Genomic DNA, 27,825 nt, shown 5'->3' with positions numbered 1-27,825 from the left:
TTCTAGTTGTAAAAAATAAAAGCTTATAGCTAGGTAGTTATTTATCTCAGAAGTGGGATAGTAAACCGTATAAGGGTGTTTATAGGTTAAATGTGATTCTGGGGCGACATAGGGGCAAGTGCTTACGTTCGCCTAACATTAAAGCGCAGGCAATAAATTCATAAACGTTTGCCCTCCAGTTGTTTATAAGACGTGAGATAGTCGTTTGTAATTGACGCAGTTCTCGTTAATCTAATTAATTGCATAAATTTGGCTGAATACGTGCTCGTTACATAACGGTTACGGTTAACCGATCGTTCGAACATTGTTAGAAGGTCAGGAACGTTCGTTATTGTTTTGGTTTTGGAGACGGCTGCTACGGAAGTGTTTGTACCCAAAACACGAGCTGCACGAATCTGATACGCACGCATGCATGATAGAGCAGTTGTAGGAGCACCTGGAGAAGATTAAAAAACACCACCCCCAAACGTTGAGTCAACAAATAAAACCACCCCGATCCCGTCACCAAATCATCCTGCCGACAATACCAATAATAGGAATACTGCCGACGCTGTACCCCACGTGGCATCCCCGCAGTCAATGAATATTGTGGAGATCCTGCAGCTAACCACACAAATGATGCTCACTTTTCAATGAGCTTCGGAAGGAACGCACGACCGTGGATTCTGACAGTAGTAGAGGGCACAGCTATGACTGGAATCATGTCAAGTTTATCTCGAAGCAAGTACAGGACTTTTCTGGGAAAGATAATGAAAGTGTCACGAAGTGGCTGGACCGGGTGGAATACATCGCTAAATTATACGACACCAACGACCGCACTTTGTTGATGGCCGCAACGAACCAACTCCAGGGTCGGGACTTGGACTGGTATATTTTGAATATTTTGAAATCAAGGAGTTTTTCGGGGGACTCATTAACCCCTTGCCGTACTTTAACGAGCCTGGCTCGTGCACTGTTTGCAATATCCTCGCTGCCGATCACGCGCTATCGCGTGAGGCGTCTATGTTCGTTCAATAGGAACTTTTTTGTTGGCAGTTTGAGGTAGCTACACGTTTCAGATCGGCAGCAAAGGTGAAAATATTAGGAAAGAAAATTGTACGTCAAGGGGTTAATCGGATCAGTGCCAGGAGTAGGAATCACACAGCGAAGCGATTTATAGAATATGCGGAACATAAGTTAAAACTGATGGAAGTACTGGACTTAACGGAAAAGGACCAAATAGATTTCTTGGCGGCTGGAGTACAGGAACCAAACATCCGCAGAATGGTCATTGACACTTGCTTGGATAAACTGTCAGATTTTCTAGACCACGTCAGACGAATTACGGATGACAGCAAAGTCGCCAAGCCGAGAGTGGTTCAGCAACGCATGGGGCGCGAAGTAATGAATAGCAATCCTAGGATAGTCACATGCTTCAGATGCAAGAAACCTGGTCACCTGTCAAGAGATTGTGCCGCAAAATTAACGGATTTTGCGTGCAGAATAGAGGGACACATTAGCAGTGGATGCAGAAACCGAGCGCAGAGCAGAACGGTGTACCCTCTGGCGATTCCTTCAGATCAGACGAGAGGACCAAACTCCCGAGAGGTCTCTGCTATCAATGGGGAGAGCCTGCCGCAGCAACGATCCTCATGTGTAGAAGTAACCAAAGCTACCAACGGTGACGTATTGTTAAAGGCACTGGTAGATACAGGCAGTCCCATCAATCTGATTAAAGAATCAGTTTATTCCCAGTATTTCAGGGATTGTAATTTGTTACAAAATCCTAATGATCGCGTGTTTAAGGGCGTGAATAACTCTCAGATTACGATGCTTGGCTTCATTTATGATCAAATCTATCTCGATGACTTGCCGAATCAGCCCTTTGACATTAAACTGTATCTACACGGGATACATTTTAAAGTAATCACCGACTGCAATGCTCTAGCCCTAGCAATGAAACGCATTAATATAAATCCGAGAATAGCCAGATGGACGCTAGCCCTGCAAAACTATGATTTTAAAGTCGGACACCGCCCTTTCGAAGAAATGCAACATGTAGATGTGCTCAGCCGGCAACTAATGTTAGTTGAGGAAATTAGTTTTAAAGATCAGTTACAATATAAGCAGTTAACGGACCCGATTATACAGAAGCTAGTGAAAATGTTAGAATTTCAGGATCATAAACGCTTTACAATCGCGAACGGCTTGGTTTTCCGCAAGTTAAACGCAAATTACTATTTGCAGTCCCAGACACCATGATTAGCAATGTAATTAGAGTCTATCATGACGAGATGGCACATATCGGAATCGACAAAACAATAAGCGCGATTTTGGCCTACTATTGGTTCCTTTCTATGAAGCAGAAGGTCCGTGACTACATTGATAATTGCATTAAGTGCATAACTCATTCTCTGGTAGCAGGGAAAGCTGAAGGTGAATTAGAAATTATAGAAAAGGATACTACCCCGTTCAATACGCTCCACATTGATCCTTTTGGGCCACACAGTTGGAAAACACAGTTAGGTTACGAGTTGTTGAAAAAAGCGATGATAACGAGCACTTTATCTCGTTCGCGAAAACCGTTGTCTGTTGATATACGTAACCAACCGAAGGTCGCCTTCGGTAGGAGATTCCGTTGCGCTAATAACAAACACGGTGAATTTGGAGTATGACTGGTTTTTAGCTATTACAGTAGAACTCGAACAGGTGAACGACCTGTGTCAGCTGTTCGAATTTCAGGCCCGACGTCGAGTGGGGACGTCCGAGTCTGGGAGAGAGAGAGAGAAAACTGTCGAATATTGGACAAAGTTAAAATATGATAAGCGTGCGCCGCGTAGCGGCTAATTAGCGTATTCCGCGCATTCGCGAAAACACGCGCGAGTTTCGCAGTCAGTCTTGCACCAGTCCTTCGACAGGTAGCAATAAATCAGCAGCATTATAGCCATTTCGAGCCTACTTCGATAAGAGCAACTTGGTTTCTCAAAACGCTCGAAGTCCTCGAAGCGCTAGAATTCTAGCTGTTTGATCAATTTCTCTTGCGGCCTGATATATTCGTCTGTTCGGCTATCAAATATTATATGTGCGACAGACGAATCAGCTTGCAAAAAAGAGATTGCTGTAGCAATGCTGTAGCACTCTTGGAATCGGTGATTTTCACGATTCTTTGAGTTTGCTTATCGCCGGAAGAGCATCGAGCCCACTGCTCAGGAGCATTTGTTGACAGGTAAATCCAGATAGAGTAAACGTAAGTGCTTATCACCTCTGCGTTACTCGCGCTTTACTACCCGTTTAGAAGCAACCCCCGTGTGACGAATAGATGCACACGGTGCGGTGAATGGCGTCGCGTCGTAGAGCCTCTGGCCGTCACCAGTCTCTGCGCCTAGTGCCAGCTAGGAATAGTACATCTCAGAGGTCGCGAATCTCTGCTCACGCAGGGATTCACCCGACGCAAACCTTTTTATAAGGTGCATAAGACGTAGAGAAGAGGTTTCCTCCTCTCTGCGCATTCGCCTGTCGACGATCCTTTTAATTGTAAAGGAAAGTCGATCATACAGTCCACTGCATTACCTTCGCGTTACAGGTAAGGTATTCCTATCCCCTCCATACAGGCTTGTTGTCACAGCCAGGAGTCGGGAATATTCGGTACAGCTTAATTTACACTCTCGCTTACCGTCGCAGTTCCGTCACTATTTTCTTTTTCAGACGCCAACGTTGCTAACCGGCGTCGTTCGGACCAGGGCCCCCTCCACCGACAGACACGACGCAAGCCCGCCACGGACGAGGAGCCGACCGTCCAGAAGACCAACAGAACCCCCGCCACGCTCGTAAAATATTCAATAAAAGTCGTATTTAAGTCCTTGTAAGGGCCGACTCAAATTTAATCGAGTGTACTTGTTTCTTTTTTCTATACCCTTATTCTCACCTTGTCCGGACCCCAGTTAGATCACTTGCTTTAAGCGATTCTAATACTTGGTCTCTGTAATATCTGTGATTTTTTATCGAATTTTTTAGTCAATAGCGTTACGAGTAACTTCCAAAAAACGTGATTTTCTATTTACCCCCATTACTACCCCCCAGGTTGAGATAGAGGGTTGAAACTTGGCACAGACTAGTTTTTTGTGATAAGCTGCTATCGAATGACCTATCGCAAGTTGAATTTGGTTTGGGGGCACTTTTGACCTCCTTATGCGGCTAGGCTCTTTTCCTTCAACGAAATATCTAATGGTTGTAGTATCTAAACTTTTATTTATCACCAAATACGAAATAACAATTTCACTCAACGGATCGGAATTATGTACCAATAGCATATTTGTAATTAATATTTAGTTGGACTGGTCGTCATTTAAATTTAGGCGTGTAATAGTACAGATAGTGTATTTAATGATATCTGGTTTTGGAGATAGTGTAGATATGTTATTATAATTATATTTCGTTTCGGAGATACAAAATGTAGTTTACAAAAGTTGACAATGTTTGATTACTTTAAAACTCTAATGGCTCGGCGTTAGGAGACTTAATAAAAAGTTACGAATGAACATATATACATATTATTAATTTATAATAGGTAACAACAAAGTTCAAATTGGGTTGCTGATAGCGGTGCGACGTATATGCGTCTAAAACAGGCTTCGGAATTAACTGCTCTTTTCGGCCGATTTTCGAAGGCGACGCCTCCTTTCTCCCTCGCACGTCACTTCTCTCCGCGGCGGCCCTAGTGCTCGGAAGGCTTCAGGTGCGTGCCACAAAAATCGCGCGTAGCGCATTTGGGCGACGTCACTTATATCCATAGATTTCCACATGACCCATGAGGTACTATTGTTGATGCGTTTTTGTTTTGTCAGTGGTATCCCCTGACGCGCGATTCTTGTGGCACGCGCCTGAGGCCTTCCGAACACTAGGGCCGCCGCGGAGAGAAGTGACGTACGAGGGAGAAAGGAGGCGTCGCCTTCGAAAATCGGCCGAAAAGAGCAGTTAATTCCGAAGCCTGGTCTGAAAGGTTGAGCAGGTTTTGACAAATTGTGAATGAGCCGTCAATTGTTTTTATCGGCCAAATGCGCTGATTTTTTTCGACACAAAATCTGTAGAGCGCGAAAGTGGCTCGTGGTACGCAAACGGTTAAACTACAATTAGTATTATAAATCTAGGAAATTCGACGATAAGACAAACATTAAAGAAGATGATAATAAAATAAGCGAAGAATATAATGTTAATTGTGAGTATTAGAGAGAAAACATGAACATTGCTTACAACTGTAAAAGAAAACGCAAAAATTAATCACCCGTATTATTAATCCACGGTCGCATGTTACATGCTTCCCACACACCTTGATATGGTTTATTAGTGTGCTGAAACCCATCTATATCGGATATCACGTATCTATTATTTCTAAGTACTGTAGATATAACATAAGGATCTTCGTATTGTGGTAATAGTTTTCTTGGAGCACCTGCTATGTCATCGACGTTACGAATCAACTAAATCACCTTGCTTGTATTCGTGCGCATTCAAAATAGCAAACTGTCGAGATAGCGAACTGTGTTCGCTAGGCGTAATGATACCTCTCCGAGTGCTAACTCAAAATAGGTGGGTACTCTTTTTCGGTTTAGAAAAGTCCATTCGAACTTTCGTAGGGTTAGCGTTAGGCTGTGATCCATCAGCAATTGGCGAATGATCGCGGTGGCTTCGCCCGCTTGTCGTCTCAGCTTCTCCAAGGTTTTCGCTTCTACGGTCAATCCAACATCGTCTGCGAAGCCGCTTATTTTGCAGCTTGCGAGTAGGTGGACTCGCATCAAATCGTCATAGACGAGGATCCATAGAAGTGGGCCGATGATTGACCCTTGCGGAACCTCCATATAGATTCGCCTTTTATATTTCTTCCCCTCCGTAAGGAACATCACCTCACTATCGTAAAAATATGAATACAGAATACGGCGGAGGTATCGGGGTATTCCACGCCGTTGAAGATCGGCAAATATATCTCGCCCGCGGAGCGAATTGAATGTGTTCCGGATGTCGAAGGTCACGAGGACGCAGTACCGCCTTCGTCGCACCGCTTCCTCTGACACCCGACGAACGCACTGCAAGGCCTGTATCGTCGAGCACTTGCGCTTAAATCCAAATTGATTTGGTGCTAGTCTCTCCGGGCCCACCAGCGCAAGGAGGCGCTTCTGGAGTAAATACTTGAGAAGCTTGCTACCCGCATCTATGATGCAAATGGTCCTGTAGGCCTCCGGCTTAGTCGGATACCTAGCTGGTTTCTGCAGCAGCGTTAGCCGAGTACATTTCCAATGCTTGGGAAACTGTCCCCTACGGAAAACACTGTTTACCATGGCTAGCAGCCGTGGTGTATCGTGTGTCCCTAGGCCTTTGAGTACCATCGGGGGTACATTGTTCCCACCTGGGGGTTTCTTTGGGTTCATTCGTCCGATTACTTCTCGCAATTCAGACATCGTAACTGTCCATTCGTTAGGGTTTTCCCAAGACAGCCGCCTCGGGTATGGTATGCCATGCATTGGGTTGCGTTGGTACACCGCCTCTTCCAGTATAGGAAAGATCTCATCTTTTGAAAGAGTCATCTCCTTGGATAAGTGGGGCGGGAGTGCTTTGGCCTTTAATTGGCCCATTACAACCCTGTATGGCCGACCCCACATATCTGTGTTTAGGTTGTCACAAAGTTCCTGACATGCCTCCATTTGCGCTTTGTACATAGCTGTATTTAGCGCCCGGCATACCGTTCGGTATTCTTCTGTGCGTTGGGCCAGAATCTCGGGGGCCTCTTTGTATGCCGGCTGCTTCCTTTGTCGGAGCCTGTATGTCTCCTTGCGAAGAGCTCTCACCTCGGGGGTCCACCCGGCTGTCCCCACGGTCTTCGGTCGTCGCGGTGGTTTGAGTTCCCGCACCAATTGCATACATGTCTCATCGATTATTTTTAAGTATCACTGAACATCAGCCTCCTCCCACGTACGGTTTGGCGGCAGATCAACCACCTGAGCGTCGTACGTTTCTTTCATTTGGGTAGCGTCGAAAGTCTTGATGTTCCACCTAAATGGTGGAGGCACTTTACATACATACATACATATTTAATATATACATATGATCCGAGCAAGTCTCATCTGTTAGGACTTCGTTCCTCCGGACTCTGTGAAACGTTGCCGGATCACAAAATGCAAAATCTTGCTCGTACCGGACACAAGTCTATTCGCGCCATAAAACTTAGGAGTGCCACTCTTCGCCTGTCCATCGAGCGCGATCCCCATGCAGGGGATTTCGCATTGAAATACCCGCAGAAAAGGATCGGTCCGTTCCATTCTCGTTTTATCCGCTCGAGTTTGTCCAGCTCGTCGTTGAACATATGGATCGACATTCCGGGCCTATAGTAGCATGCTATTATCTTCAAGCCGTCCACAATGAATGCAACATGGGTCTGTTCCCTGGTCATGAGATCGTCCAATGCCTCTCGGCCGTTGAAAACTGTGATACAGACCGCCAACCCATGTGTGCCCCCGTACTCCCAGCCGCCGCCAGGGTTCTACCATGGATCCGCCACTGCCACGACATTAACATGCTTTTCAGCCGCCGTTGCCCGCATGAGGTGCTCAGCGTCGCGGCAGCGGTTTAGGTTCACCTGGAGCAACGTTAGGGGTGCGTTAGCCATTAACGATCCGCTCTGGTTTCGAGGGACGCCTTATACTGATTGCAATTTAGCGATCCCGCGATGTGCTGAAGGCACGCTTCCGCGAACACCTTTTCTGCGCATAACACACACCGCGTCAGTGTCTTACAGTCAGCCATGATATGGCCGCTGAGTCCGCATCTACGGCATATTTCCTTGCCGTTTCTTGACTCTTTACACGCGTCAGACGCGTGTCCGAAGCGATGGCATCGGAAACATCGCAATGTTTCGGGTAATGTGCGCACCGTCGCGACCGTATAACTCAGGCGTATTTTTGTGCCATCTTGTATCGCGGCTGTATGATGATGCTGTACATCGTTTTCAACTAAAAGTTCGCAAAATTCTTGAGAGGTATATGCGGTATCTCTATCTGAAATGATAACGCGTTGCCGACTATACAAAATGTCCATTATAAGGTGGCGGAGCCGACAAGGGGAGATTCCTGGGGTGATTCTAAACACCGTTTTCCTTGGCAAAAATGTTCTCTGAAGCTTTGTTAAAGAGTTATTAACGAAAAACATCCACCAATCAGAGAGCGCCTATAGCGAACGGACGGCCGTCCGGTGACAGGGCACAAGCTACGCGTAGCATTCACTACTTGCTGTGCTCGAGTCTTGTACAAGAAACTCAAGATCTCTACGTTATTGCTCAATTTCTCTTAAACTATTAGATGGAAAATTATGAAAAAAATCAGAGACACGTTAGCTATCGCAACACATACTATGGATATTTTTTCAGATTTTTAAATTAATTATTCAAGTTGTAGGAAATAAAAAACAAGGAAAAAGAATTTAAAAATACCGATTTCATAAAGTAATACTATAGTAAAAAAATAAAAAGCAATGTTTTCGTAATTCCTACAGATTGCACATTATTTTACTGGGTATGAAAACATTGAAAATTGTACAAAAATACTTATTTCACAAGGAATGAACGAAAAATGGACGTACTAGTTGCTGTAATCAGTAAAAAGTATGGAAACATCGGTTTTTATTTTTTGAGTCCCAGGGGGACTCGGGGAGGACCTGCCAATCAACCGTCAATCTTCGAACGTCGTGACGGATTAAGCTAGATTCACACTATACCGTACCGTACCGTACCGTAACGTAACGTAACGTAGCTCACCGTAGCTCGCCGTAGCTCACCGTAGCTCACCGTTGCAGTGCGCCTACGAGGATCTGTTACCAGCACTTTCGCCAGCAGGATTCTTCATTCAATATTAGTGCGCCTTGTAAAGTGGTGTTGGAAAGTGACCCTTTTCCTTAGCTATAAGCATGGGTCACCGTGGCTGTGACTCACGGAAGAGTCACCATGATGAACCGATGTTTTGAGAGTTGAAAACAAATGAGTAAGCTAAGATACCTATGTCCAAAGATTATTTTACTGGCACCCTAACAAACTACAAAGGGTTAGACTCATCATCCCCCCACCAAAATCCTAGATTACGTTGTCTATATATATTACGGAGCAACACCAAAATGCAATACAGTGCTCTCGATTCTTTCACGTGGTAACATCTAAACGAAAGGACATGTCAGACTTCTCCGAAGAAGAAATGGCTATCATTGCCGTAGTTTTAGAAGAGGAGGAAAGAAGAAAAGAAGACGACAAGGAGAAGAAAACGTGGGTGCACGATATGTGGAGAGCAAGAGCCACAGAAGGAGAGTTCTCGACATTGTATAAAATGTTGAAAGATTGTACTCCATTATATCCATTATAATGCATATCGTTCAGAAGTTAAGTATTCTTTTTATTAAAACCCTTAAAAATAATCACATTTATATCACGCTTGGTATCATTTTAATCAGAAAAACATCAGCATTTCACCGGTTACATTTCTGTGAAGATCACATATGAATTTATAAAAATGACTTCTCATTACTAGGTACCATACTTCTGTTTACTTTTTTCCCGAACCCCTGGGATGCGGGTTCCGAGAGCTTCGCACCAAAGCACTCCAGGGTCATAAAAAAGGTCCCATTGAAGTGGTCACCGTAGAAAATATCGTTGGCAACGAATTTCTTACGTTACGTTACGGCCGACGTCGGTACAGTGTGAACTGCTTCATTTAAAAACAAGGCAACAATATCTCTTGCCGTCGGCCCGCTACGTTACGTTACGTTACGCTGCGTGTAGTGAGAACGAACGAGCGGTGCCGGTCACCGTCGGCGTAGTGTGAATGGTTTCATTTAAAACTCAGGGACTGATATTCTGGCTTTTGACCCGCTACGTTACGTTACGTTACGTTACGGTGTAGTGTGAATCTACCCTTATTGGTCGCGAGATCGCGCGAGATGAGCGAGCCAATCAGGGCACAGTGGGGGAAGCGTCGCGTGCCGAGATCCTGCCGCACGCATCGATCTCGGCCTTCTTCTTGTGCGGAACGTCGACCAGGTCACAGGTGGTAAGTCTTCCTCCATTGTTCTCCCCGGTTGACTCGGACTAGATCGGTTCGTAAGCGAAATCTTGAGAGGGCCGACTCCTGGTGGTCGCATAGGCCGTGTTACAGGAAGAAAGCCTTCACGTGCGGGTTTCTCGAAGCCTGCGGGCTCGGCCAAACGGCGAGTCTGCGGCTTAGCGGTGTGTTAGCAAACGGTTGTCGCGTGCGGGTACATCTTCGGCTTGCTGGTGTAACCTCGGTGTAACCTCGGTGTAACAGCAGCCACGCGGGCGGTTCTCTTACGCGTGTCAAACGTGCGTTTCAGCCTCGTCGTCGCTCGAAAACCTTTGTTACGCGATCATTGTAGCGGGGAACAGGTAACTGCTCGCGGCCACGTGTCGCGGGACCGCACGTGAAAGAAATCGCATAACTCCTGTACGTTTCTCGCTCAAATACATCTTTTAATACCAGAGAAAGCCGTGTTTTAGCTGGCGTTCTCGCCGTAAGAACCCGAAATCCCGAAGCGTTCCTCACCCTGCGTTCGAAAGAACCTCGCCCCTCTCCGCGCGAAGAGCTGGCCCGGGCCGCGGTTTTGGGAAAACGGGAAACGCGTTCCACGCCGGTATCGAAAGATACCTGGCGCCCACGGAAAAATCAAGGCGTGGGACCCGTCGTGGCCAGATCTGCACGCCCGTTCTAAGCCGAATACGGCTCGGCGGGACGGTCACGTCGCGATGGATATACGCTAATGATAGTAACATACATCAAACGCGTTGACTAAGAAATGTCAAAGACGCTTATACATTTGTTTTAAAAGGTATAACACGTTAAATCAAAATGAAACAGAAATTCAGTTATTCTCTTTCTATATAATACTGCCCTAACCCACACCGCACATCTTATTCCAGGAATCGTGCTGAAAATCCTAAACTTGCAGTAACATTCCAATATTACTACATATTTGGAAAATATATTTTACCGATTATATCTGGAAAACATTTGATCAGCATTATTTAGCAATGAAGGCTTTCGAAATCCCTGATTGTTGAAAACAGCAATTGTCACAGTCATAACTATATCGTTGGGATTGCTGTATAAACAATTCTTTTAATTAGTGCATTCCAAACATTGGTAATTATTGATAAGTGCTTGCTCCTCACCGATTTCTTTGAAACTTTTTTATATCATGTATCTTGATACGTTGATTAATTTATCTAAATGAAATAATTGTCGCTCTCTTTTCGTTTTCGAGATAAAAATTTGTATATGTTCGAAAATTATCGTGGCAGGTCTCTCCATATTAATCATACGGTACTGCTAAGACCGAGTTTTTGTACCTGAAAAATAAGAGTTCAACTTCGAAAATACAGTCTACGTTCGATAGTCTGTCACGGAAAAGGGGATGTCATATTACTTGGGCTATTATTTACAAAAGCGGATATAAACAGTAATCAGAATAGGTCTGGGTTAGATTCGAAATCGTGGCCGCCGAAGAGGCAGCCGCGGTAACCATTCGCAACAACTTTAATCAGTTGAGATATCTTAAGTGGTGTGTGGGGGCGCAGACCGCACGCATACCGGGGGCCGGGGGCAGAGCCCCGGTGGGAGGTCTGGTGGGGCGAAGCCCCCCTCACCACACAAAAAACAAGGGTTCAATTTGGAAAATACAGTCTACCTTCGGTGGTCTTTCACAGAAAAGAGGATGTTATATTTTTTTCGCGCGTGCAGCACGCCACGGTGGAGCGAGTAGTAAAATAAACATGTGTCGCCAACTAGTTGAAATCAACTTACTAGCTTTTGTCGTCAGTTAGTTCTCCATGGCGCGAAATAATATAACATCCCCCTTTTTTGTGGCAGATTTCCGAAGGCAGACAGTATTTTCCAAGTTGAACCCTTGCTTTTTGTGTAGTGAGTATATAATGGCTCAAAAATATGACATCTCCGCGCATCTCGCGATCGCGCGTAAGATTGTATAGGTATAGCTACTATCCTGCTAATACTATCAACCCCCGACCGGATGCTCCGACCCCTGAATAATTGTTGAGTGTTTCTACGTTGAAATATAGTAACCCTGAAAAGAGCTGATTTATGTCTAGCACATTAATTTATTTCCTATTCAGTTCCTTCGTTGTTCCTTAATTTTTCTCGTTGGTCAAGGTTTGGAGGGTAGAATTCGGCAATGCATTTAAAAAATTTGGAAATTTTGTCTTTATGCAGAAACATTCTTTTAAACATGAATTCGCCTAAATATCCTTCCATGTGTACTTCGCGAGCTTCATATCGCGGAACATTGCTTCGAACGCTCTACATTTTGAGTGTGCGTACCTAAATATGTTTTTTAAATATATTATATTTAGAATTATTTATGAACAAACTAATTGACCTATTTTATTAACCTACACGGAAAATATACTTGTCTCCGGATCGACAAAATTTAAACTATGATTCAGAGTTAAATGCTGGAAGTCATTATTTTTTAAACAGTTTTATGATTTCCAGCAGTCGGAAATAATTGTTGCTCCGGGTAGAATCCATTCTTTTATTATTTGTAATAAAGTTTCTTGGTTTCTGTTAGGAACAGGGACCAAGAAACACTTCTTGGAATTTCGTTCGATTCCTCCAAAAATCCATTTCCCATCAATAATACGTCATCTATTATACTTCTTGTGGCCTATTTTAGCTTCATCGATTTCTACTATTTTTCCTGGCCCTCCTAATTTCTCAAAATTGCTTTGTATAAAGTCGACGCAAACCTATAATATATATCACGTTTTTTATGAACAATGGTTTTAATTATGAGTATTTATAAAATACTTACTTCTCGACAAAAACTAGACCTATCTACTGTTGTTCTATCGTATAAATTTAATTCCTGTTTTAGAAATTCTTGCCTTGGTGGTTTCATTAGCAAAAAGTATGCAATGAAACGACAAGTAGGTGCTATATCTAAATGGGAATTAGCAAACCAAGAATTTTTTTTCGCACTCATGTAGAAATTACATTGTAGTTTTACACTTTTTTTGTGGGCATTTTTACATTTACTACATTATTCTACAAGAAAATATTAATTTCTCGTAATTTAAAGACAATTCAGCCCCGCACTTTTTGCATGTTATTGTTTTAGATAACACACCATGATCTAGTAGGAAATCAATTAATGTGCTATTAATTCCCAAGAGTTTTTCGAAATCGAGCAATGACAATTCAGTTATCATGGAAGCCATTGTTGCTAATAATGTAGAATGCATATATACGCATGCGTGTCTCGTGAACCCTTATAAGACGCGCATGCGTACAACTTCCATTCCGCCAACACCGTATGACTAACATAGAGGTACTCGCGATCCTCATTCTCGTACACATAAAAATCTTTATCTCGAAAACGAGAAGAGAGCGACAATTATTTCATTTAAATAAATTAATCTAAATATCAAGGTACATGATATAAAAAAGGTTCAAAAAAATCGGTGAGGAGTAAGTACTTGTCAATAATTACCCAAAAATCAAAAGATTTAATGAAACCAAAAATGTGTTAGAATTATGTATAGTGCATTATAAATTTATGAAAATATACCCGTTATTCTTGCAATTTAGCTAATTTCGCTTATATTCTACAGGGTATTTCATAACATGTGAAATCCACTTTCGGAGCTAATTGTATGCCTAAAAACAATAAGAAATGTCATATAAACACATATCCTATCTATGCTTGTTTATAAAATATAATGAATTTTATAAACAATTTTATAAAATATAATGAATTTTATAAACAATTTTATAAAATATAATGAATTTTATAAACAAAGCATTTATTCGGCCTTTCAATCCATAGACCGCAATAGTTCATAACCAAGAAATCACACCATTTGTAAATAATACTTATTTGATGTCTTTCATGTGACTGTTTGAAAATTTCGCTTTCGCCATGTAACGCATAAAAGGGAGACCGCGAACTCCCCACTCGAGACCGCCTCAGGCGAACCTAGTTCACACCGCGGCCGCGAGGTGGCCACCGCGAAATCCCGCGATAAGACACGTAAAGATAAGACACCGTGGAAATATACGACATGTAAACCGCACCGAGGAGGAGAGCGTTCCAGCTACCATACGTGCACATAGCGAGCGATCCTGTGAAAGCGTTTACGGTGGTTCTCTCTTTTGTTTGTAACCGATTGTCCTCAGTCCTCCAACGGACCCTCGGAGGTGGTGTAACCGCTACCTGTGGTCAAACTGTGATCCTAGACGGGAAAGTTCACTCTCCACTCGGGTCTCACCCGTGGCATAGCCAGGTGGAGACAGACAAACGGGCCCCTTGGCCAAGGTCAAGGGGTGGCGCAGTCGTCGTAGCCTGTAGCGCCACTCATCGACTCCGATCTCGATGATCGTACTTTCGTGCGATCTGTAAACGCCGAGTGGAGCAGTGGCTCCCCACACCCGCCGACGCCGTCGTTGGGACAAATGTCGCCCCCATTGCGTACTGAGCGGAGCAGCGGCTCCCAACCGACAGCGACCGCCTAACTGGGGAGCGCGACTGCCAAATATATTAAAAAATATCAAAATCATTGAAAACTATATCTAATTTTGATTTATATTATCATTTCACTAATTCAATAGAACACGCATTTCAATAAATGAATCAAAAAATATTTTACGTTAACTGTTATTATTATTTGCATAATTATACATAATAAAAATGAAATTGTAAATTCTCATATGTGTGCATATAAGTTATTTTATTTAACATTTTTACAGCATTTATACAAAGAAATCGAAAGTATCTCTGTTTGTACACGTAACTTCGTAGTTCGAGATTTTACGTGTAATCACACACTCCGACTTAACCTTGTGTGGATGGGTTAATTATATAGACTAGTTCTCGGAACAAATGTATAATCGTTTACTCAAAGGTTGGTTGTAGCTTGGTGGTCTAAACAGTTTTGTCTTCTTCGACTTCTTCTTGTCTAAGGAAAACTTCCAAACCCTTACATTGGGTAGAGGTGGGAAAATCAGAGAGGGGGTCGCACGGTCAAAACGGACAAAAATCTGCAAGGCACCGCAGAACCTACGCTTAACCCTGACCCTGACGGTCGCCAGATGTTTTATTGCTCTACGCAGGCCTTGCAGTTCCATAAACGAAAGAAAATACAATAGCTTAAAAAATGTGTGTCTTAACAATCTCTGTCCCCATCGTTATTTTCGTGTAAATCATTTTCTACTGTTCTTTCACTACGACTATTTATACTTCTGGCTCATTTAATAATTCTTTAACTTGTACTGGGAGACATTTGATAACCTTCTTGATTGTATGTCTATGTCTGGTGCTTGCAATAACAGGATCTGAAGAAAGTATCATTCTATGAAATATATCTTCCAATGTTTTTATCCTAGATGCCTTACGGGAAAAGTCTGCGCGATATTTTCTGATGTCCTTGTTACGGGCTTCCAAAGGTTCTTCTGAAAACTGCCCAACTGGAAGAAGTGCATTTTCGATTACTTGAAATCGGTGTATCAAAATTTTGTGGACTGTTGTGGGTATTGAAAACCACGCGTATTTCTTTATATATAATTTTGTCGTGTCCAGAGCATAAATGTTAAATTTAAAGGCATTTATTTTAAATTCACAGGATAACGCAATAAGCATTATATGAAATCGCTCGATTAAATTTTTGTCGATTCCTATTATTTCTGATGCCTTTCCAGTATTGGCAAAGAAACGGCGAGCAGTGTTACCGTCATTACTGTTTCCGGATCCTTGTTTCGGTTTATCAATTATGAGGCTCAATTCTGATTTAAATAAATATTGAATTAATTTCTTTCTCTCTTCTACACGTATCTTATCTTCTTCTTTCTGTGCCTGCCAATTTCTTATTTTTAATTTATAAGAGAGATGTATAACGGTCTCGAAAAATCCGATCCAAGCATGTAAAGTTGATAAACCGAACTTTAGCAAACTTTCATCTATTGGTAATTTCAAAATTTTGTCTAAGTTATTGAAATCTTATGATGTTGCTTTGCATAAATAATATCTTTGGGATAATGTGACATGTGCAACTGCATTGCAAACTTTTCCATCGATCATGGTGAATAGTAGATTGTGTTTTACCTTAACGTTAAAGTTATTCGTTATGAAAGAAGATGGTTCTAATTTGGCTATTTGTTGTTGTATGTATATTCTTTTTCTTGAATAATGATATCCGTGCTTTCATTCTTAAATTCTATTTTTATTGGTCGGCAGAATCTCGTTGAAGACGGTTGAGAATTTTGCCAAACAATAACTTTTTCCTTATCGGTTCCATCAATATATACACTGATTAGTTGCGAAGGAACAAGAGAAGTCTGTACGATACTTGAATCAGTGTTATTCGATTCTGTGAATTTTTGCTTATATTCACTATGTCCCGAACTACCATCGAATCCCCATTTTGAAATTAGAGTTAAATTTTCTAGTTGCCTACTCTTAAGGGTACTCAATACATCAGCCTGTAATTGTATGATCCTCTGGACAGTAAGATCCAGCAAGCTTTGCAATACAACCTCAGCTTTTGTTTCTGTTACTGTTACGTTGTAAACAATTTGTAAAAAAGAATACCTTTAGGTTTTTACATAGTAGTCAATAATTTTTCGAGTGAGAGGATTAAACATACATTTTTAAACCAGACTACAGCTCTACATCTCAATAAATGAACAAAATAACGAAAAATAAATCATTGCATTCTAAACCCTTTTGATACCATAGAACTCCTATTTAAAACATTTTTTCATATAACAAATAATTTATAAATAGTTTAAAGTGGTTGAATAAGTAGCTCCGTATGATGTATCAAGTAAAGTGTATGTTAGCGTCAACGTATTTTTAAGAGAAAGTTTGGGACGAATAGCCGAGCGATGACGGGTCTTTGATGAATTTATGACAGGGTCTTAGTTTAGGAAAAGCTGATTGAGGATGCATGAGACTAAACAGTCCTGTCGGCGACCGATGGCTGATGGCTACGTTGGGCCTCCCAGCCATCGGGTGTTGTATGACTGTTTAGAAGAAGAGCGAGTGTTTGTAAAAAGGCAAGCGGTCCGACACCGTGTTGCTAAAGAATGGGAATATTGTTCCTAAAGGATCTGGCCACGGAGTGGGGAAGGCTATGCCTTTTGGTAAGAGGATTGTGATGAATCCCACGGCACTTACCCCAGAACCGTCTAAGGGACAATTTCTTATTCGTCGCGTGTATTTCTAACATGTAATTTGTATAACTTAAAAAATTTGTAGGAGATCGAGTAGCAGATAGTAGCAGCTAATTTTTTGCAGCATATTAAAAACATTAGGGGTTATAAATTTATACAAGAATCAAATCCGGACCTCATCGGACAACCAAGTTATTGATACGCAAACATTATTATTGAGTATCTGAACTTCTTCTTCTTCCTGTACAGTTTCAAGCGGTATTTCAAAAGTAACATACACTCTGGTCCAGATTTCCTAACAGACACAATAAAATAAGCAACAAAAGTTTAGGCTTAACGATGCTGCAAAGCATATAATTCCTTAAAGAAAACGTTATCTGAATAGCGTGAAGTACGTGATCGTAGAGATCAAAGGGGACGTAGGTCGTAAATAAATGAATATAACTGTGTTTATATGTGTGTTTGTTATTCTTCAACTAGTATACTTCAATGTAAAATGAGGGAAAATCCATTATACAACATTTCATTTTTAACATTTTGGCCACATTTTCGGGATTTTAGACCATTGTGCGGCGCTCGACTGAGGCGGCACCTTCTTCCTCGCTCCCCCCGGCGACCACGCACCGGCGTGGTCACAGCCATACTCTCTAAATCAGTTTAGTTTTTATTAATAATCATAACATATGTCGTATAAGATCGTTTTTGAAGTGATAATAGCTTACTTACGTTACTCTAAATTAAATATGACAAATATGCATTTAATATATGGCCTCGCTATGTATGTGTAATGCAAGTGAAGCAAGATGTTTATACTCATAATATTTTCCCAATCGGTGTATATCAAACAAACAAAACATTTCAAAGAATACACAAACGACTGGTTGCTTTCAGAAAAAAAGTTCAAACACTAGTAGACCGATTAATAGAAATGCTAGATTTGACAAGCGGGTTTTCTGTCATGTTGAAAGGAATAATGAAGACAGTACTTGAAGAATAGCAAGAAGAATAGCAAGAACGGAAAATGCGGTATTTCACAGGTGACGGTATGAAGAATTTTGCGAGAGCAGCAATTTTACCCCTACCATTTTCAGCAAGTACAAGGACTTGTTGAAACTAATTTTCAATCAAGTATAGTTTTTTGACTTGGTTCTTAGAAATGTGTGAATGTGAAGAAAGTTTTGCATACTATAGTTTTTATTGATGAAGCTGGTTTTACCAAATATGGTATATTAAATTTTCATAATAATCATTATTGGGATGAAGTGAACGCACATATTATTGTGCAGTCTAGACATCAACAGCAGTTTAGTTTAAACATATAGACAGGAACAATTGATAAATTTTTAATTGGATCTTCTTTTCTTGATAGGAAACTAACAGGCACAAAGTACGTTGATTTTTTGAGCACGTATTTACACGAAATATTAGAGGAAGTTCCAATCGATATTAGACTTCGTACGTGGTTTATGCATAATGGAGTTCCGCTGCATTTTAGTCAAGTAGCTAAGCAATTTTTAAATCAACATTTTGCAAATAAATGGATTCGTCGTGGAGGTCCGATTGCTTGGCATACTTGTTCTCCGGATTTGAATCTATTCGATTTTCATTTGTGGAGACATTTAAAATCTATTGTATATGCAACATCGATTAAAAATTCTGAAATACTACGAAATAGAATAGAGCAATGCTTCCAACTGTAGTTGATTTGGGCGTGCGGCGTGTGTGTGTGGCCCTTTATGCGTAATATGCCGCTCCGCGAGCGACGAGCGGTCGTCATTAGGCAATCGAAGGAGACCTTCCTGACGCACAACACCTTTTTCTCCTACACAACAAATTTGAGAAATACCAGGAATGATAGATAGAGTAACAAGATCGATGACAAGACGAGTGCAGGCTTGTTTTCAAATATAAGGTAGTCATTTTGAACATCTTCTGTAATGTTAATTAAAACAGAAAATTCATTATATCTCATCAACGAAGATAGTTAGGACATGTGTTTATATGACCTTTTTTCATTGTTTTTAAGCATGTAATCAATTCCTAAAGTGGGTTCTATATGTTATGAAACACACTGTATATTAATATACGTATAGTGACAAAAAGACACACCAACAGGTTAAATGAATAAATGAAATAGAAATTCAATTATTTCCCTTCTACGTTAATTTGTCCCAACATATTTCAAATTAAATGTGATAAATATTTCAGTTATGTATGGAAATACTCAAATATTATAAAATTAATTTGTCTACAATCTACGTATTACTAGCAAAACTAATAAAGAGAATACACCATGAGATAGTAACCAATTTCGATGAAACTGAATATAGTGTATCTAAGTGAAAAATAAATCAACATGTATCAAAAAATTAAATACAAAATGTAACTTTATTTTAACAGAATAAAGCGAAAGAACAGTACTTGTGTCATTATAACTTAAAATAAAATTCATATTTTTTTCAAAAGTAAACAAACAATAACGTAACGAATAATGAAGTGCCATTATTGCACTGAATTGTGATACTACTTCTTTGTGAGAAAGTAATTTACTGCATGTGACGTAGTGTATTAATGCATTAATAATAATAATTTATTAATATCTATTAATGTATTAATAATCATAAGTTACACAAATGTTATTTTTAATAGACTACAAGTTTACTGTACACTATATACTAAAGAAACTTATTCGTTGGTGGATTCTTCACCACTTTCTTCAGCTGTATTGGTCTTTAATGCTTAAAAAAGTGCATGATGGAATAATGCATGGAGAAATAAATTTCAACAAATCTAACATGTCCTCCTTTTTCGCCTGCCACATCGAGCACACTGAATATTTAATATCTTGAGCTCAACATCTAGAGAAATTTTAGTTTAATTTAGTGTAACCACTGAATGGTGAGATAATTTACAGTCTATACGGATGTATTTTTCTTATTTAGTATTTTTATAATGTATTTTTCTATCATCATTCATAGCCACACATGACGAGATACAATACAGAATATTTGCAACCACTGACAAACCAAACTGCTTCTCCTATAACGGAGAAGGACACATGGCTAAACAGTGCTCGAGAAACGAACACACAGCTAACAGCTTATCTGCTAGCACCATGTGTATGGAATAAATAGTATGGAATAAACTAAAATCAATACAAGGAAACTACCACACCAATACCATTAGATTCGAAATAGATTAGAAATAGTGATGATGTGTGTGTGTGAATGATCACGCAAGATAGAGGTCGTTCGAATCGAGAGTACAGTAATGTTGCGGACGAGAGCCGCTCTCGGGTCTGGTTGCGACTCTCGTCCGCGACTGGTAGTCGATTTGGCTTCCTTTGCTCTCAGTCGCCGAGATAATTGGTACACGACTGGAGAAGCAGAAAAAAGGGTCTCGCTCGAGCTCGATGCCCGAAATCAATAACGTCAGAAAAGACAAGGATAGCATTAGGGATTTAATCGGAAAAATTGAAGTTCCTTATTTGCAAACAGATTTGCACGCAAGTAACACCAATCGATTCCTTGTGCTCTCCCGATAAAAATGATATTAAATACGACATGATTCCTATTATTTATAATAAAGATATTTAAATAATAAAGGTTGGAACCCTGCGACGGTTACGGAGAATCGTCAAAGTTACTTTTCTATCAGTTCTTTACGAGCTAAAAATGATAGAAATGAAGATTTGACTAACAGAATTTATGTATATTATATTTAATCGATGTCGGAAAGAAGATATTGAAAATAAAAAGATAAAAATTTCTAAACGTTTAAAACGGAACATATATACTTTTTGTGTTACGCTTTCTTTTTCTTACTAACTTCAGTCATTAAATAATTAAACACAAAAATATGAGGGAATACGGGTCATTCCACGCGAAATCGGGCACGTTTCGGAGCAAGTTCTTGTAATTTGCTCAAATTTGAATATGTTGTAGTCTTTAACGATATTTAAACGTACCCCAAAGGATTTTTCAAAATTTTGAAAATTGTCGATTTTACAGCTGTTTGAAGTTAAGTGCTACCTTTTTTTTAAAAAATTATAGCTATTGAAATAGTAAGCGGATGGAGATGAGCTTTACGGTGCTTATAGAGAAAATATTGAAGTTTGTAAAAAAAATTATTTCATTTAAAAAAAATTGTTTTTTAATCATCTTTTTCAAATGCAGGTTTTTAAGATGATGCGTGATTTTAAAAATCTGAAAAAAAAAGGAGAATATAGTTTGATCCTTCCCCTTGATGGACAAACTTTCAAAAAGATGGACATTTTAAAATTGGCCCTGTGAAAATTGCCGAAAGTTGACGCTGCGTCGAGTCGCACTGCTGTGGCGGGCGCGTCATCGCTGGCAGCGTACTCGACTCCAGCGGACGAATGTGCGTTATTATTTGCGATCAAGGTGGCAAATATTGGTAACTCACTCTTTGTCAATGATACTTATTGACAAGTTCACATTCATTTTTGCCATGTGAAGTTGCAAAAAAGTGCCATTCTGCATTAATACCAAAATCTTCGAAATGAAAGCTAGGATTTAAGAGATTATATTTATGTTTTCAAGAATAAGACGAAGATTGAGTTACCAATATTTATTAATTGCATTAAACCTTGCAAATGGTCGGAGATAATTTAGAATAATGTTGGGTGAAGTCGCCTTGATTGCAAATAGTAACGCACATTCGTCCGCTGGAGTCGAGTAGGCTGCCAGCGATGACGCGCCCGCCACAGCAGTGCGACTCAACGCAGCGTCAACTTTCGGCAATTTTCACAGGGCCAATTTTAAAATGTCCATCTTTTTGAAAGTTTGTCCATCAAGGGGAAGGATCAAACTATATTCTCCTTTTTTTTCAGATTTTTAAAATCGCGCATCATCTTAAAAACCTGCATTTGTTTAAAATAATTGCAAAAAAGATGATTAAAAAACAATTTTTTTTAAATGAAATAATTTTATTTACAAACTTCAATATTTTCTCTATAAGCACCGTAAAGCTCATCTCCATCCGCTTACTATTTCAATAGCTATAATTTTTTAAAAAAAAGGTAGCACTTAACTTCAAACAGCTGTAAAATCGACAATTTTCAAAATTTTGAAAAATCCTTTGGGGTACGTTTAAATATCGTTAAAGACTACAACATATTCAAATTTGAGCAAATTACAAGAACTTGCTCCGAAACGTGCCCGATTTCGCGTGGAATGACCCATACATAATAGGGAGTTAGCCCTACGACGAGAGCCGCGTTCGTCGAATCGACTACCACTCGCGAGCGAGAGTCGCGCTCGGGTCTAGTCGTGCCTTAGAATCGACTACCATTCACGGACGAGAGTAGCGCTCGGGACTGGTCGTGCTTAAAATCGACTACCACTCACGGACGAGAGTCGCGCCCGGGTCTGTTTACGAGCATGACCTTTCGTTCTACAAACGAAGTTTTATGTATCTTTGTTACAAATAATCGGAATCATGTCGTATTTGACATCATTTTAATCGGGAGAGCACAAGGAATCGATTGGTGTTACTTGCGTGAAAATCTGTTTGCGAATAAGAAACTTCAATTTTTCCTATTTAAATCCTTAGTGCTATCGTTGTTTTTTATGACGTCCTTGTTCTCGGGCGTCGAGCTCGAACGCGATGGTTCCAAGAATTGGTTTCTCGGCGGCACGTATCAAACGAGGTAGTGGGGATAAACCACGGCTCTCGTCCGTGTAGACGAAACGGCTCTCGTCCGCAACATTACTGTACATGGTGACCATGCGTCGGGCGAACAAAAGCTATATTATGTTTAGTTTTTTAAAACCATTATACAAGAGCAAAATTTAGTTAAAGTGTAGTTATTGTAATAATAATAAAGTGCATTATTATAAACTATACCAACAATGTGGTAGCAGACCGTGGTTGGCTCAAATCGGTGGTTAGGAAGTTTCGCACGTGGTAAAGTGAGGTTAGAAAAAGCACGTGGTGTTATAACAAAGAGAATGCACAATGACGGAAAACTTGTCGCTTTCCTATAATAGAATAGAAGCACTAAATGATAAGAACTATCATGTATGGGCATTGAAAGTGAGTGCCGTATTGCGTGCGAGACGGTCATATAAACAAGTTATTGAAAATGAGGAACCACCTATTAGCCGACAACCAGAATCTGTTGAAGCCAAGGCTCGAGAACAGTGGGAAATTAAAAACGATGAAGCCTTTGGCATCATTATCACAACCTTGTCAGATGATCAGGCAGGGCAACTTCTAACAGAATCTAGAGCAAAGGTAATATGGAATGAACTGAAACGCATGCATGCTGGGAAAACAGAGAACAGAAGAATAGACCTTGCAGTAGAATTAAGGAACCTCAAAATGACAGGTAATGAATCAGTTATAGATTACATTACACGCGCTAAGAATATTGTCTCTAAAAGCGCTAGCATAGGATTCTCGTTTGAAGAAACAGAGGTAGTATATCATGTAGTGCGTGGAATACATTCAAAATTTGAGAAAGTTGCAACAGTATTAAGAACCCAGCGATCAATAGAACTAAGTGAGGTCCAACAAGCTCTGGAGGAAGAAGAGCAAAAGATTGCACTAGATGCAAGCAATGGAGAGCACCAAACGTCAGTTAATTGGAAGAATGAGAAGGCATTGAAAGCATTTACATACAGGAAAAAGGAGACTAATCGAAGTCAGTGTTGTTATATTTGTGGAAGAAATAATCATATTGCAAAGGCTTGCTTCTATAAAAATAACAAAAATAACGAGGTAAGACAAAAACAAACAAATTTTAATACTGGAAACAGGTATCATAGAAAATACAGAGAACAAGCGAGTGTTGCAATAAGGAAAGAAGATGAATATTGCTTATGCACCTGGATCGAGAGACCTGCAAAAGAAAAGGTCGGAAATGAAAGAAATGCAGCGTGCGATTGGGCATTGGATTCTGGGTCCACATCACACATGACACCCAATCGTAATATACTGCAAGAGACAAAGCCTTATAGAACGACTATAGGTCTAGCAGAAAGTAATAAATCTATCGATACTGAAGCAATTGGGAAGGTAAAAGTAACTACAATGACTGCAGAAGGTATGAGAAATCTATGCATTAATAATGTATTATATGTGCCGTCATTAAGAAATAACCTGCTGTCAGTTAGCCAACTAATAGAATCAGGAAATAGAGTTATTTTCAATAATAAAGGTGCAAAGATAATAGGAAAGATGGATACTTTATTAGGAGAAGCAGAAGAAAAAGATGGTATGTACATATTAGATACGAAATTGAAAAATGAAAATAACTTGTCCATGCAAGTAGAGGAAGAGATACCCGAACAGGAAGAAACCTTAAATCAAGGATGCAGAATGACAGAGAAGGACAAAACGCTATGGCACAAACGCTTAGGACACATATGCGAAGAATACCTAAACATAATGAAAAGAAACAACATAATAAGAGACTTGAAATATACTACTCAGAACATCGGAAAATGCGAAGCATGTATACTCGGAAAGTTTGCACAGGATCCATACCGATCGATAGAAGGTGAGAAGACAAATGACTTATTAGAATTGGTTCACATTGATGTGTGTGGTCCGATGCCTACAGAATCGATGGGTGGAAGTAAATATATATTAGTCCTGGTAGATGATTACAGCAAGTACACATGTGTTTATTTTATGAAACATAAAGACCAGGTATTTGAATATTTTACTGAATATGTAAACAGATACGAAAACCAGCTAAGTAAGAATCTCAAGAAAATTAGAACTGACAACGGCACCGAATTTGTAAATAAGAAATTCGAAGAATTTACAAAAGAAAAAGGAATACTTCACTAAAGAACCGTGCCTTATAGTCCTCAAAGTAACGGAATAGTAGAAAGAATGAATAGGACCTTAATGGATAAGGCTCGGGCATTACTGGCAGATACGGAGTTGCCAATGAATTTCTGGGCGGAAGCGGTTTCAACGGCGGCATACTTAAAAAATATGTCGATATCGAAAGGAAGAAAGGAGGTTACCCCTAAAGAACTATGGACGGGTAAGAAACCTACCGCGTCATACCTGAAGATATTTGGGTGCATTATGTATTATTATGTACCAAAACCGTTAAGAAATAAGCTAGATAACAGGACGACGAAAGAAATATTCGTAGGCTATTCGGAAAATTCGAGGGCTTACAGAGTATTCGACCCCTTTAAGAAAAAAATGCATGCGGTAAGGAGTGGAAAATTCGACGAGAACGCGAAAGGATCAAGCCTTTTAAAAGATAAGAATGGAAACACCGAAGATAGTATAAATAAATTTTCTAGCTTGGTTAATAAAACAATACCAATGTTTGATGAGGAAATAATACAAGAGAGTGAAGAAAATACAGAAATAGAATATGCAACAACGGAGGCAGACAATACCCTGCAGTATAACTTAGATGAGCAACAGCAGCCAGAAAATCGAGCGCCTAAAGAACCAAACAAGACTGGAAGAAAACCAGGTGTTACAAATGAAGAAATTAATAAGAAGCATCAAGAGCAAATGCGAAGGAGAGAAGAACAGTTCCAAGAAGAAGGCGTAAGGAGGTCAAAAAGGATAAAAGATCAAAGGCATTGCGTTAATATCGCAAATCATACAAGGATACCTCAGAACTATGCAGAAGCATCTTGCATAGCGGAAAATGCACAGTGAAGGAAAGCCATGGAAAGGGAAATAGATTCGATGAAGAAACACGAAGTATGGGAGCTAGTACCAAGACCAAAAAACGCAATAGTAATAAAACGTAAATGGATTTATAATATGAAAAATAGATTGGTAACCGATACTGAAAGATATAAAGCGCGTTTAGTTGCAGTGGGGTGTTCACAGCAAGAAGGGATAGATTACGAAGAACCCGTTTCGCCGGTAATAAAGTTAGAAAGTTTTAGAACACTAATGGCAATCGCAAGTGTGAAAAACTTATGCATTAGACAATTTGATGTGAAGACAGTGTACTTATATGCAAAGCTGCAAAAACCAGTTTACATGGAGCAGCCTGATGGATTTACGACTGGAGGAAAGGATTTGGTTTGTAGACTCAACAAAAGTATCTATGGACTACCGCAATCAGGACGACAATGGAATGACGAGTTTAATAGAATATTGAACAGCATGGGATTCAAGAATATACCAGAAGATCCTTGTGTATATCATATGAGAAAGGAAGATAAAATTATAATAATAGGTATTTATGTAGACGATTGCATTTTTCTAGGTTCAGACGAAGAGGTTATCGAGAGTGCGATAAACCAGTTGAGAAAGAAAATAGACATCAAGGAAATCAAAGAGGAATTAAGATTCCTGAACATAGAAATAAGAAGGAGTGATGAAAGAATAAGCTTGTCACAACGTAAGTATATCGAACAAATATTGGAAAAATACTCTATGGGAAACTGTAATAGAGCTAATACACCGATGTCGTATCAACAAACATTGGATGAATATAAAGACTCTTTGCCGGTAGAACAAACAGTGTATCAGGAAATGCTTGGAAATTTAATGTATTTAGCTGTAAGTACGAGACCGGACATTGCATTTATTGTATCCTGTCTATCGCGTTTCTCTCAAGATCCCAGGAAGTTGCACCTTGAGGCGTTGAAACGGGTTTATAGATATATAAAAGGGACAAAAGAATACGTGTTAAAGTATGAGAGAGACGGTTTAGATATTAGTGCTTTGTCGGATGCGAGTTGGAATGTGACATTAGATGCTAAATCATATTCAGGGTATATCGTAAAGTTAGGAAATAGCGTTGTTAGTTGGAAGAGTCAAAAGCAAAATATAGTTGCACTGTCAACGTGTGAGGCGGAACTGATTGCAATATGTGAAGCAACCAAAGAATTAATATGGATAAGCCAATTACTAGATAGTTTAGATATAATTAATCTGGATAATAAACCGATGAAAGTCCAAACAGATAGTATGTCAGCGATTGAATGGATTAAGAAAAACAACGTAACATCCAGAACAAAACATATTAATCGTAAATTCTATTTTGTAAGAGATGCGTGGCGAAACGGTAGCATTAGACTAGAACATGTAAACACAGCATATTTAGAAGCGGATGCTTTAACCAAAGGTCTACCGACAGAGAAACATTTATACTGCCTTAATAAAATGCTAAAGCTATGTTAGAAATAGTTGATCGTGCGTGATCAAGAGGGGGATTTGATGATGTGTGTGTGAATGATCACGCAAGATAGAGGTCGTTCGAATCGAGAGCACATGGTGACCATGCGTCGGGCGAACAAAAGCTATATTATGTTTAGTTTTTTAAAACCATTATACAAGAGCGAAATTTAGTTAAAGTGTAGTTATTGTAATAATAATAAAGTGCATTATTATAAACTATACCAACAAATAGCAAACTTATTTGCAAACACATTCGCAAAAAACTCCAGTAACTCGAACTACAATGAAGAATTCTTAACACGCAGAAATCCCCATATAAAACGTATTATGAGGAATTCTCTAGAAATAAACAATGAAGATATGGAGGCTATTAACTCACCCTTTAAAGAAGAAGAACTACATACTATTATAACAAAATGCAAGAATACCAGTCTGGGACCTGACGGAGTCTCCAATTATCTCTTAACAAACTTTC

At 39.9% G+C, this 27,825-nt stretch overlaps 1 protein-coding gene and 1 pseudogene across 1 annotated transcript in view; both read right to left on the bottom strand.

The window, feature by feature from the left end:
• The window catches only part of LOC143184827 (uncharacterized), a 97,989-nt gene that overhangs the window by 2,298 nt on the left and 67,866 nt on the right, over positions 1-27,825 (bottom strand). The window lies entirely within an intron of this gene.
• LOC143184750 (uncharacterized) lies at positions 12,147-13,249 on the bottom strand (annotated as a pseudogene).

This window comes from Calliopsis andreniformis, chromosome 10 (assembly GCF_051401765.1).
Source record: "Calliopsis andreniformis isolate RMS-2024a chromosome 10, iyCalAndr_principal, whole genome shotgun sequence".
NCBI lineage: Eukaryota > Metazoa > Arthropoda > Insecta > Hymenoptera > Andrenidae > Calliopsis > Calliopsis andreniformis.
This window is presented reverse-complemented; position numbering and strand designations above follow the sequence as displayed.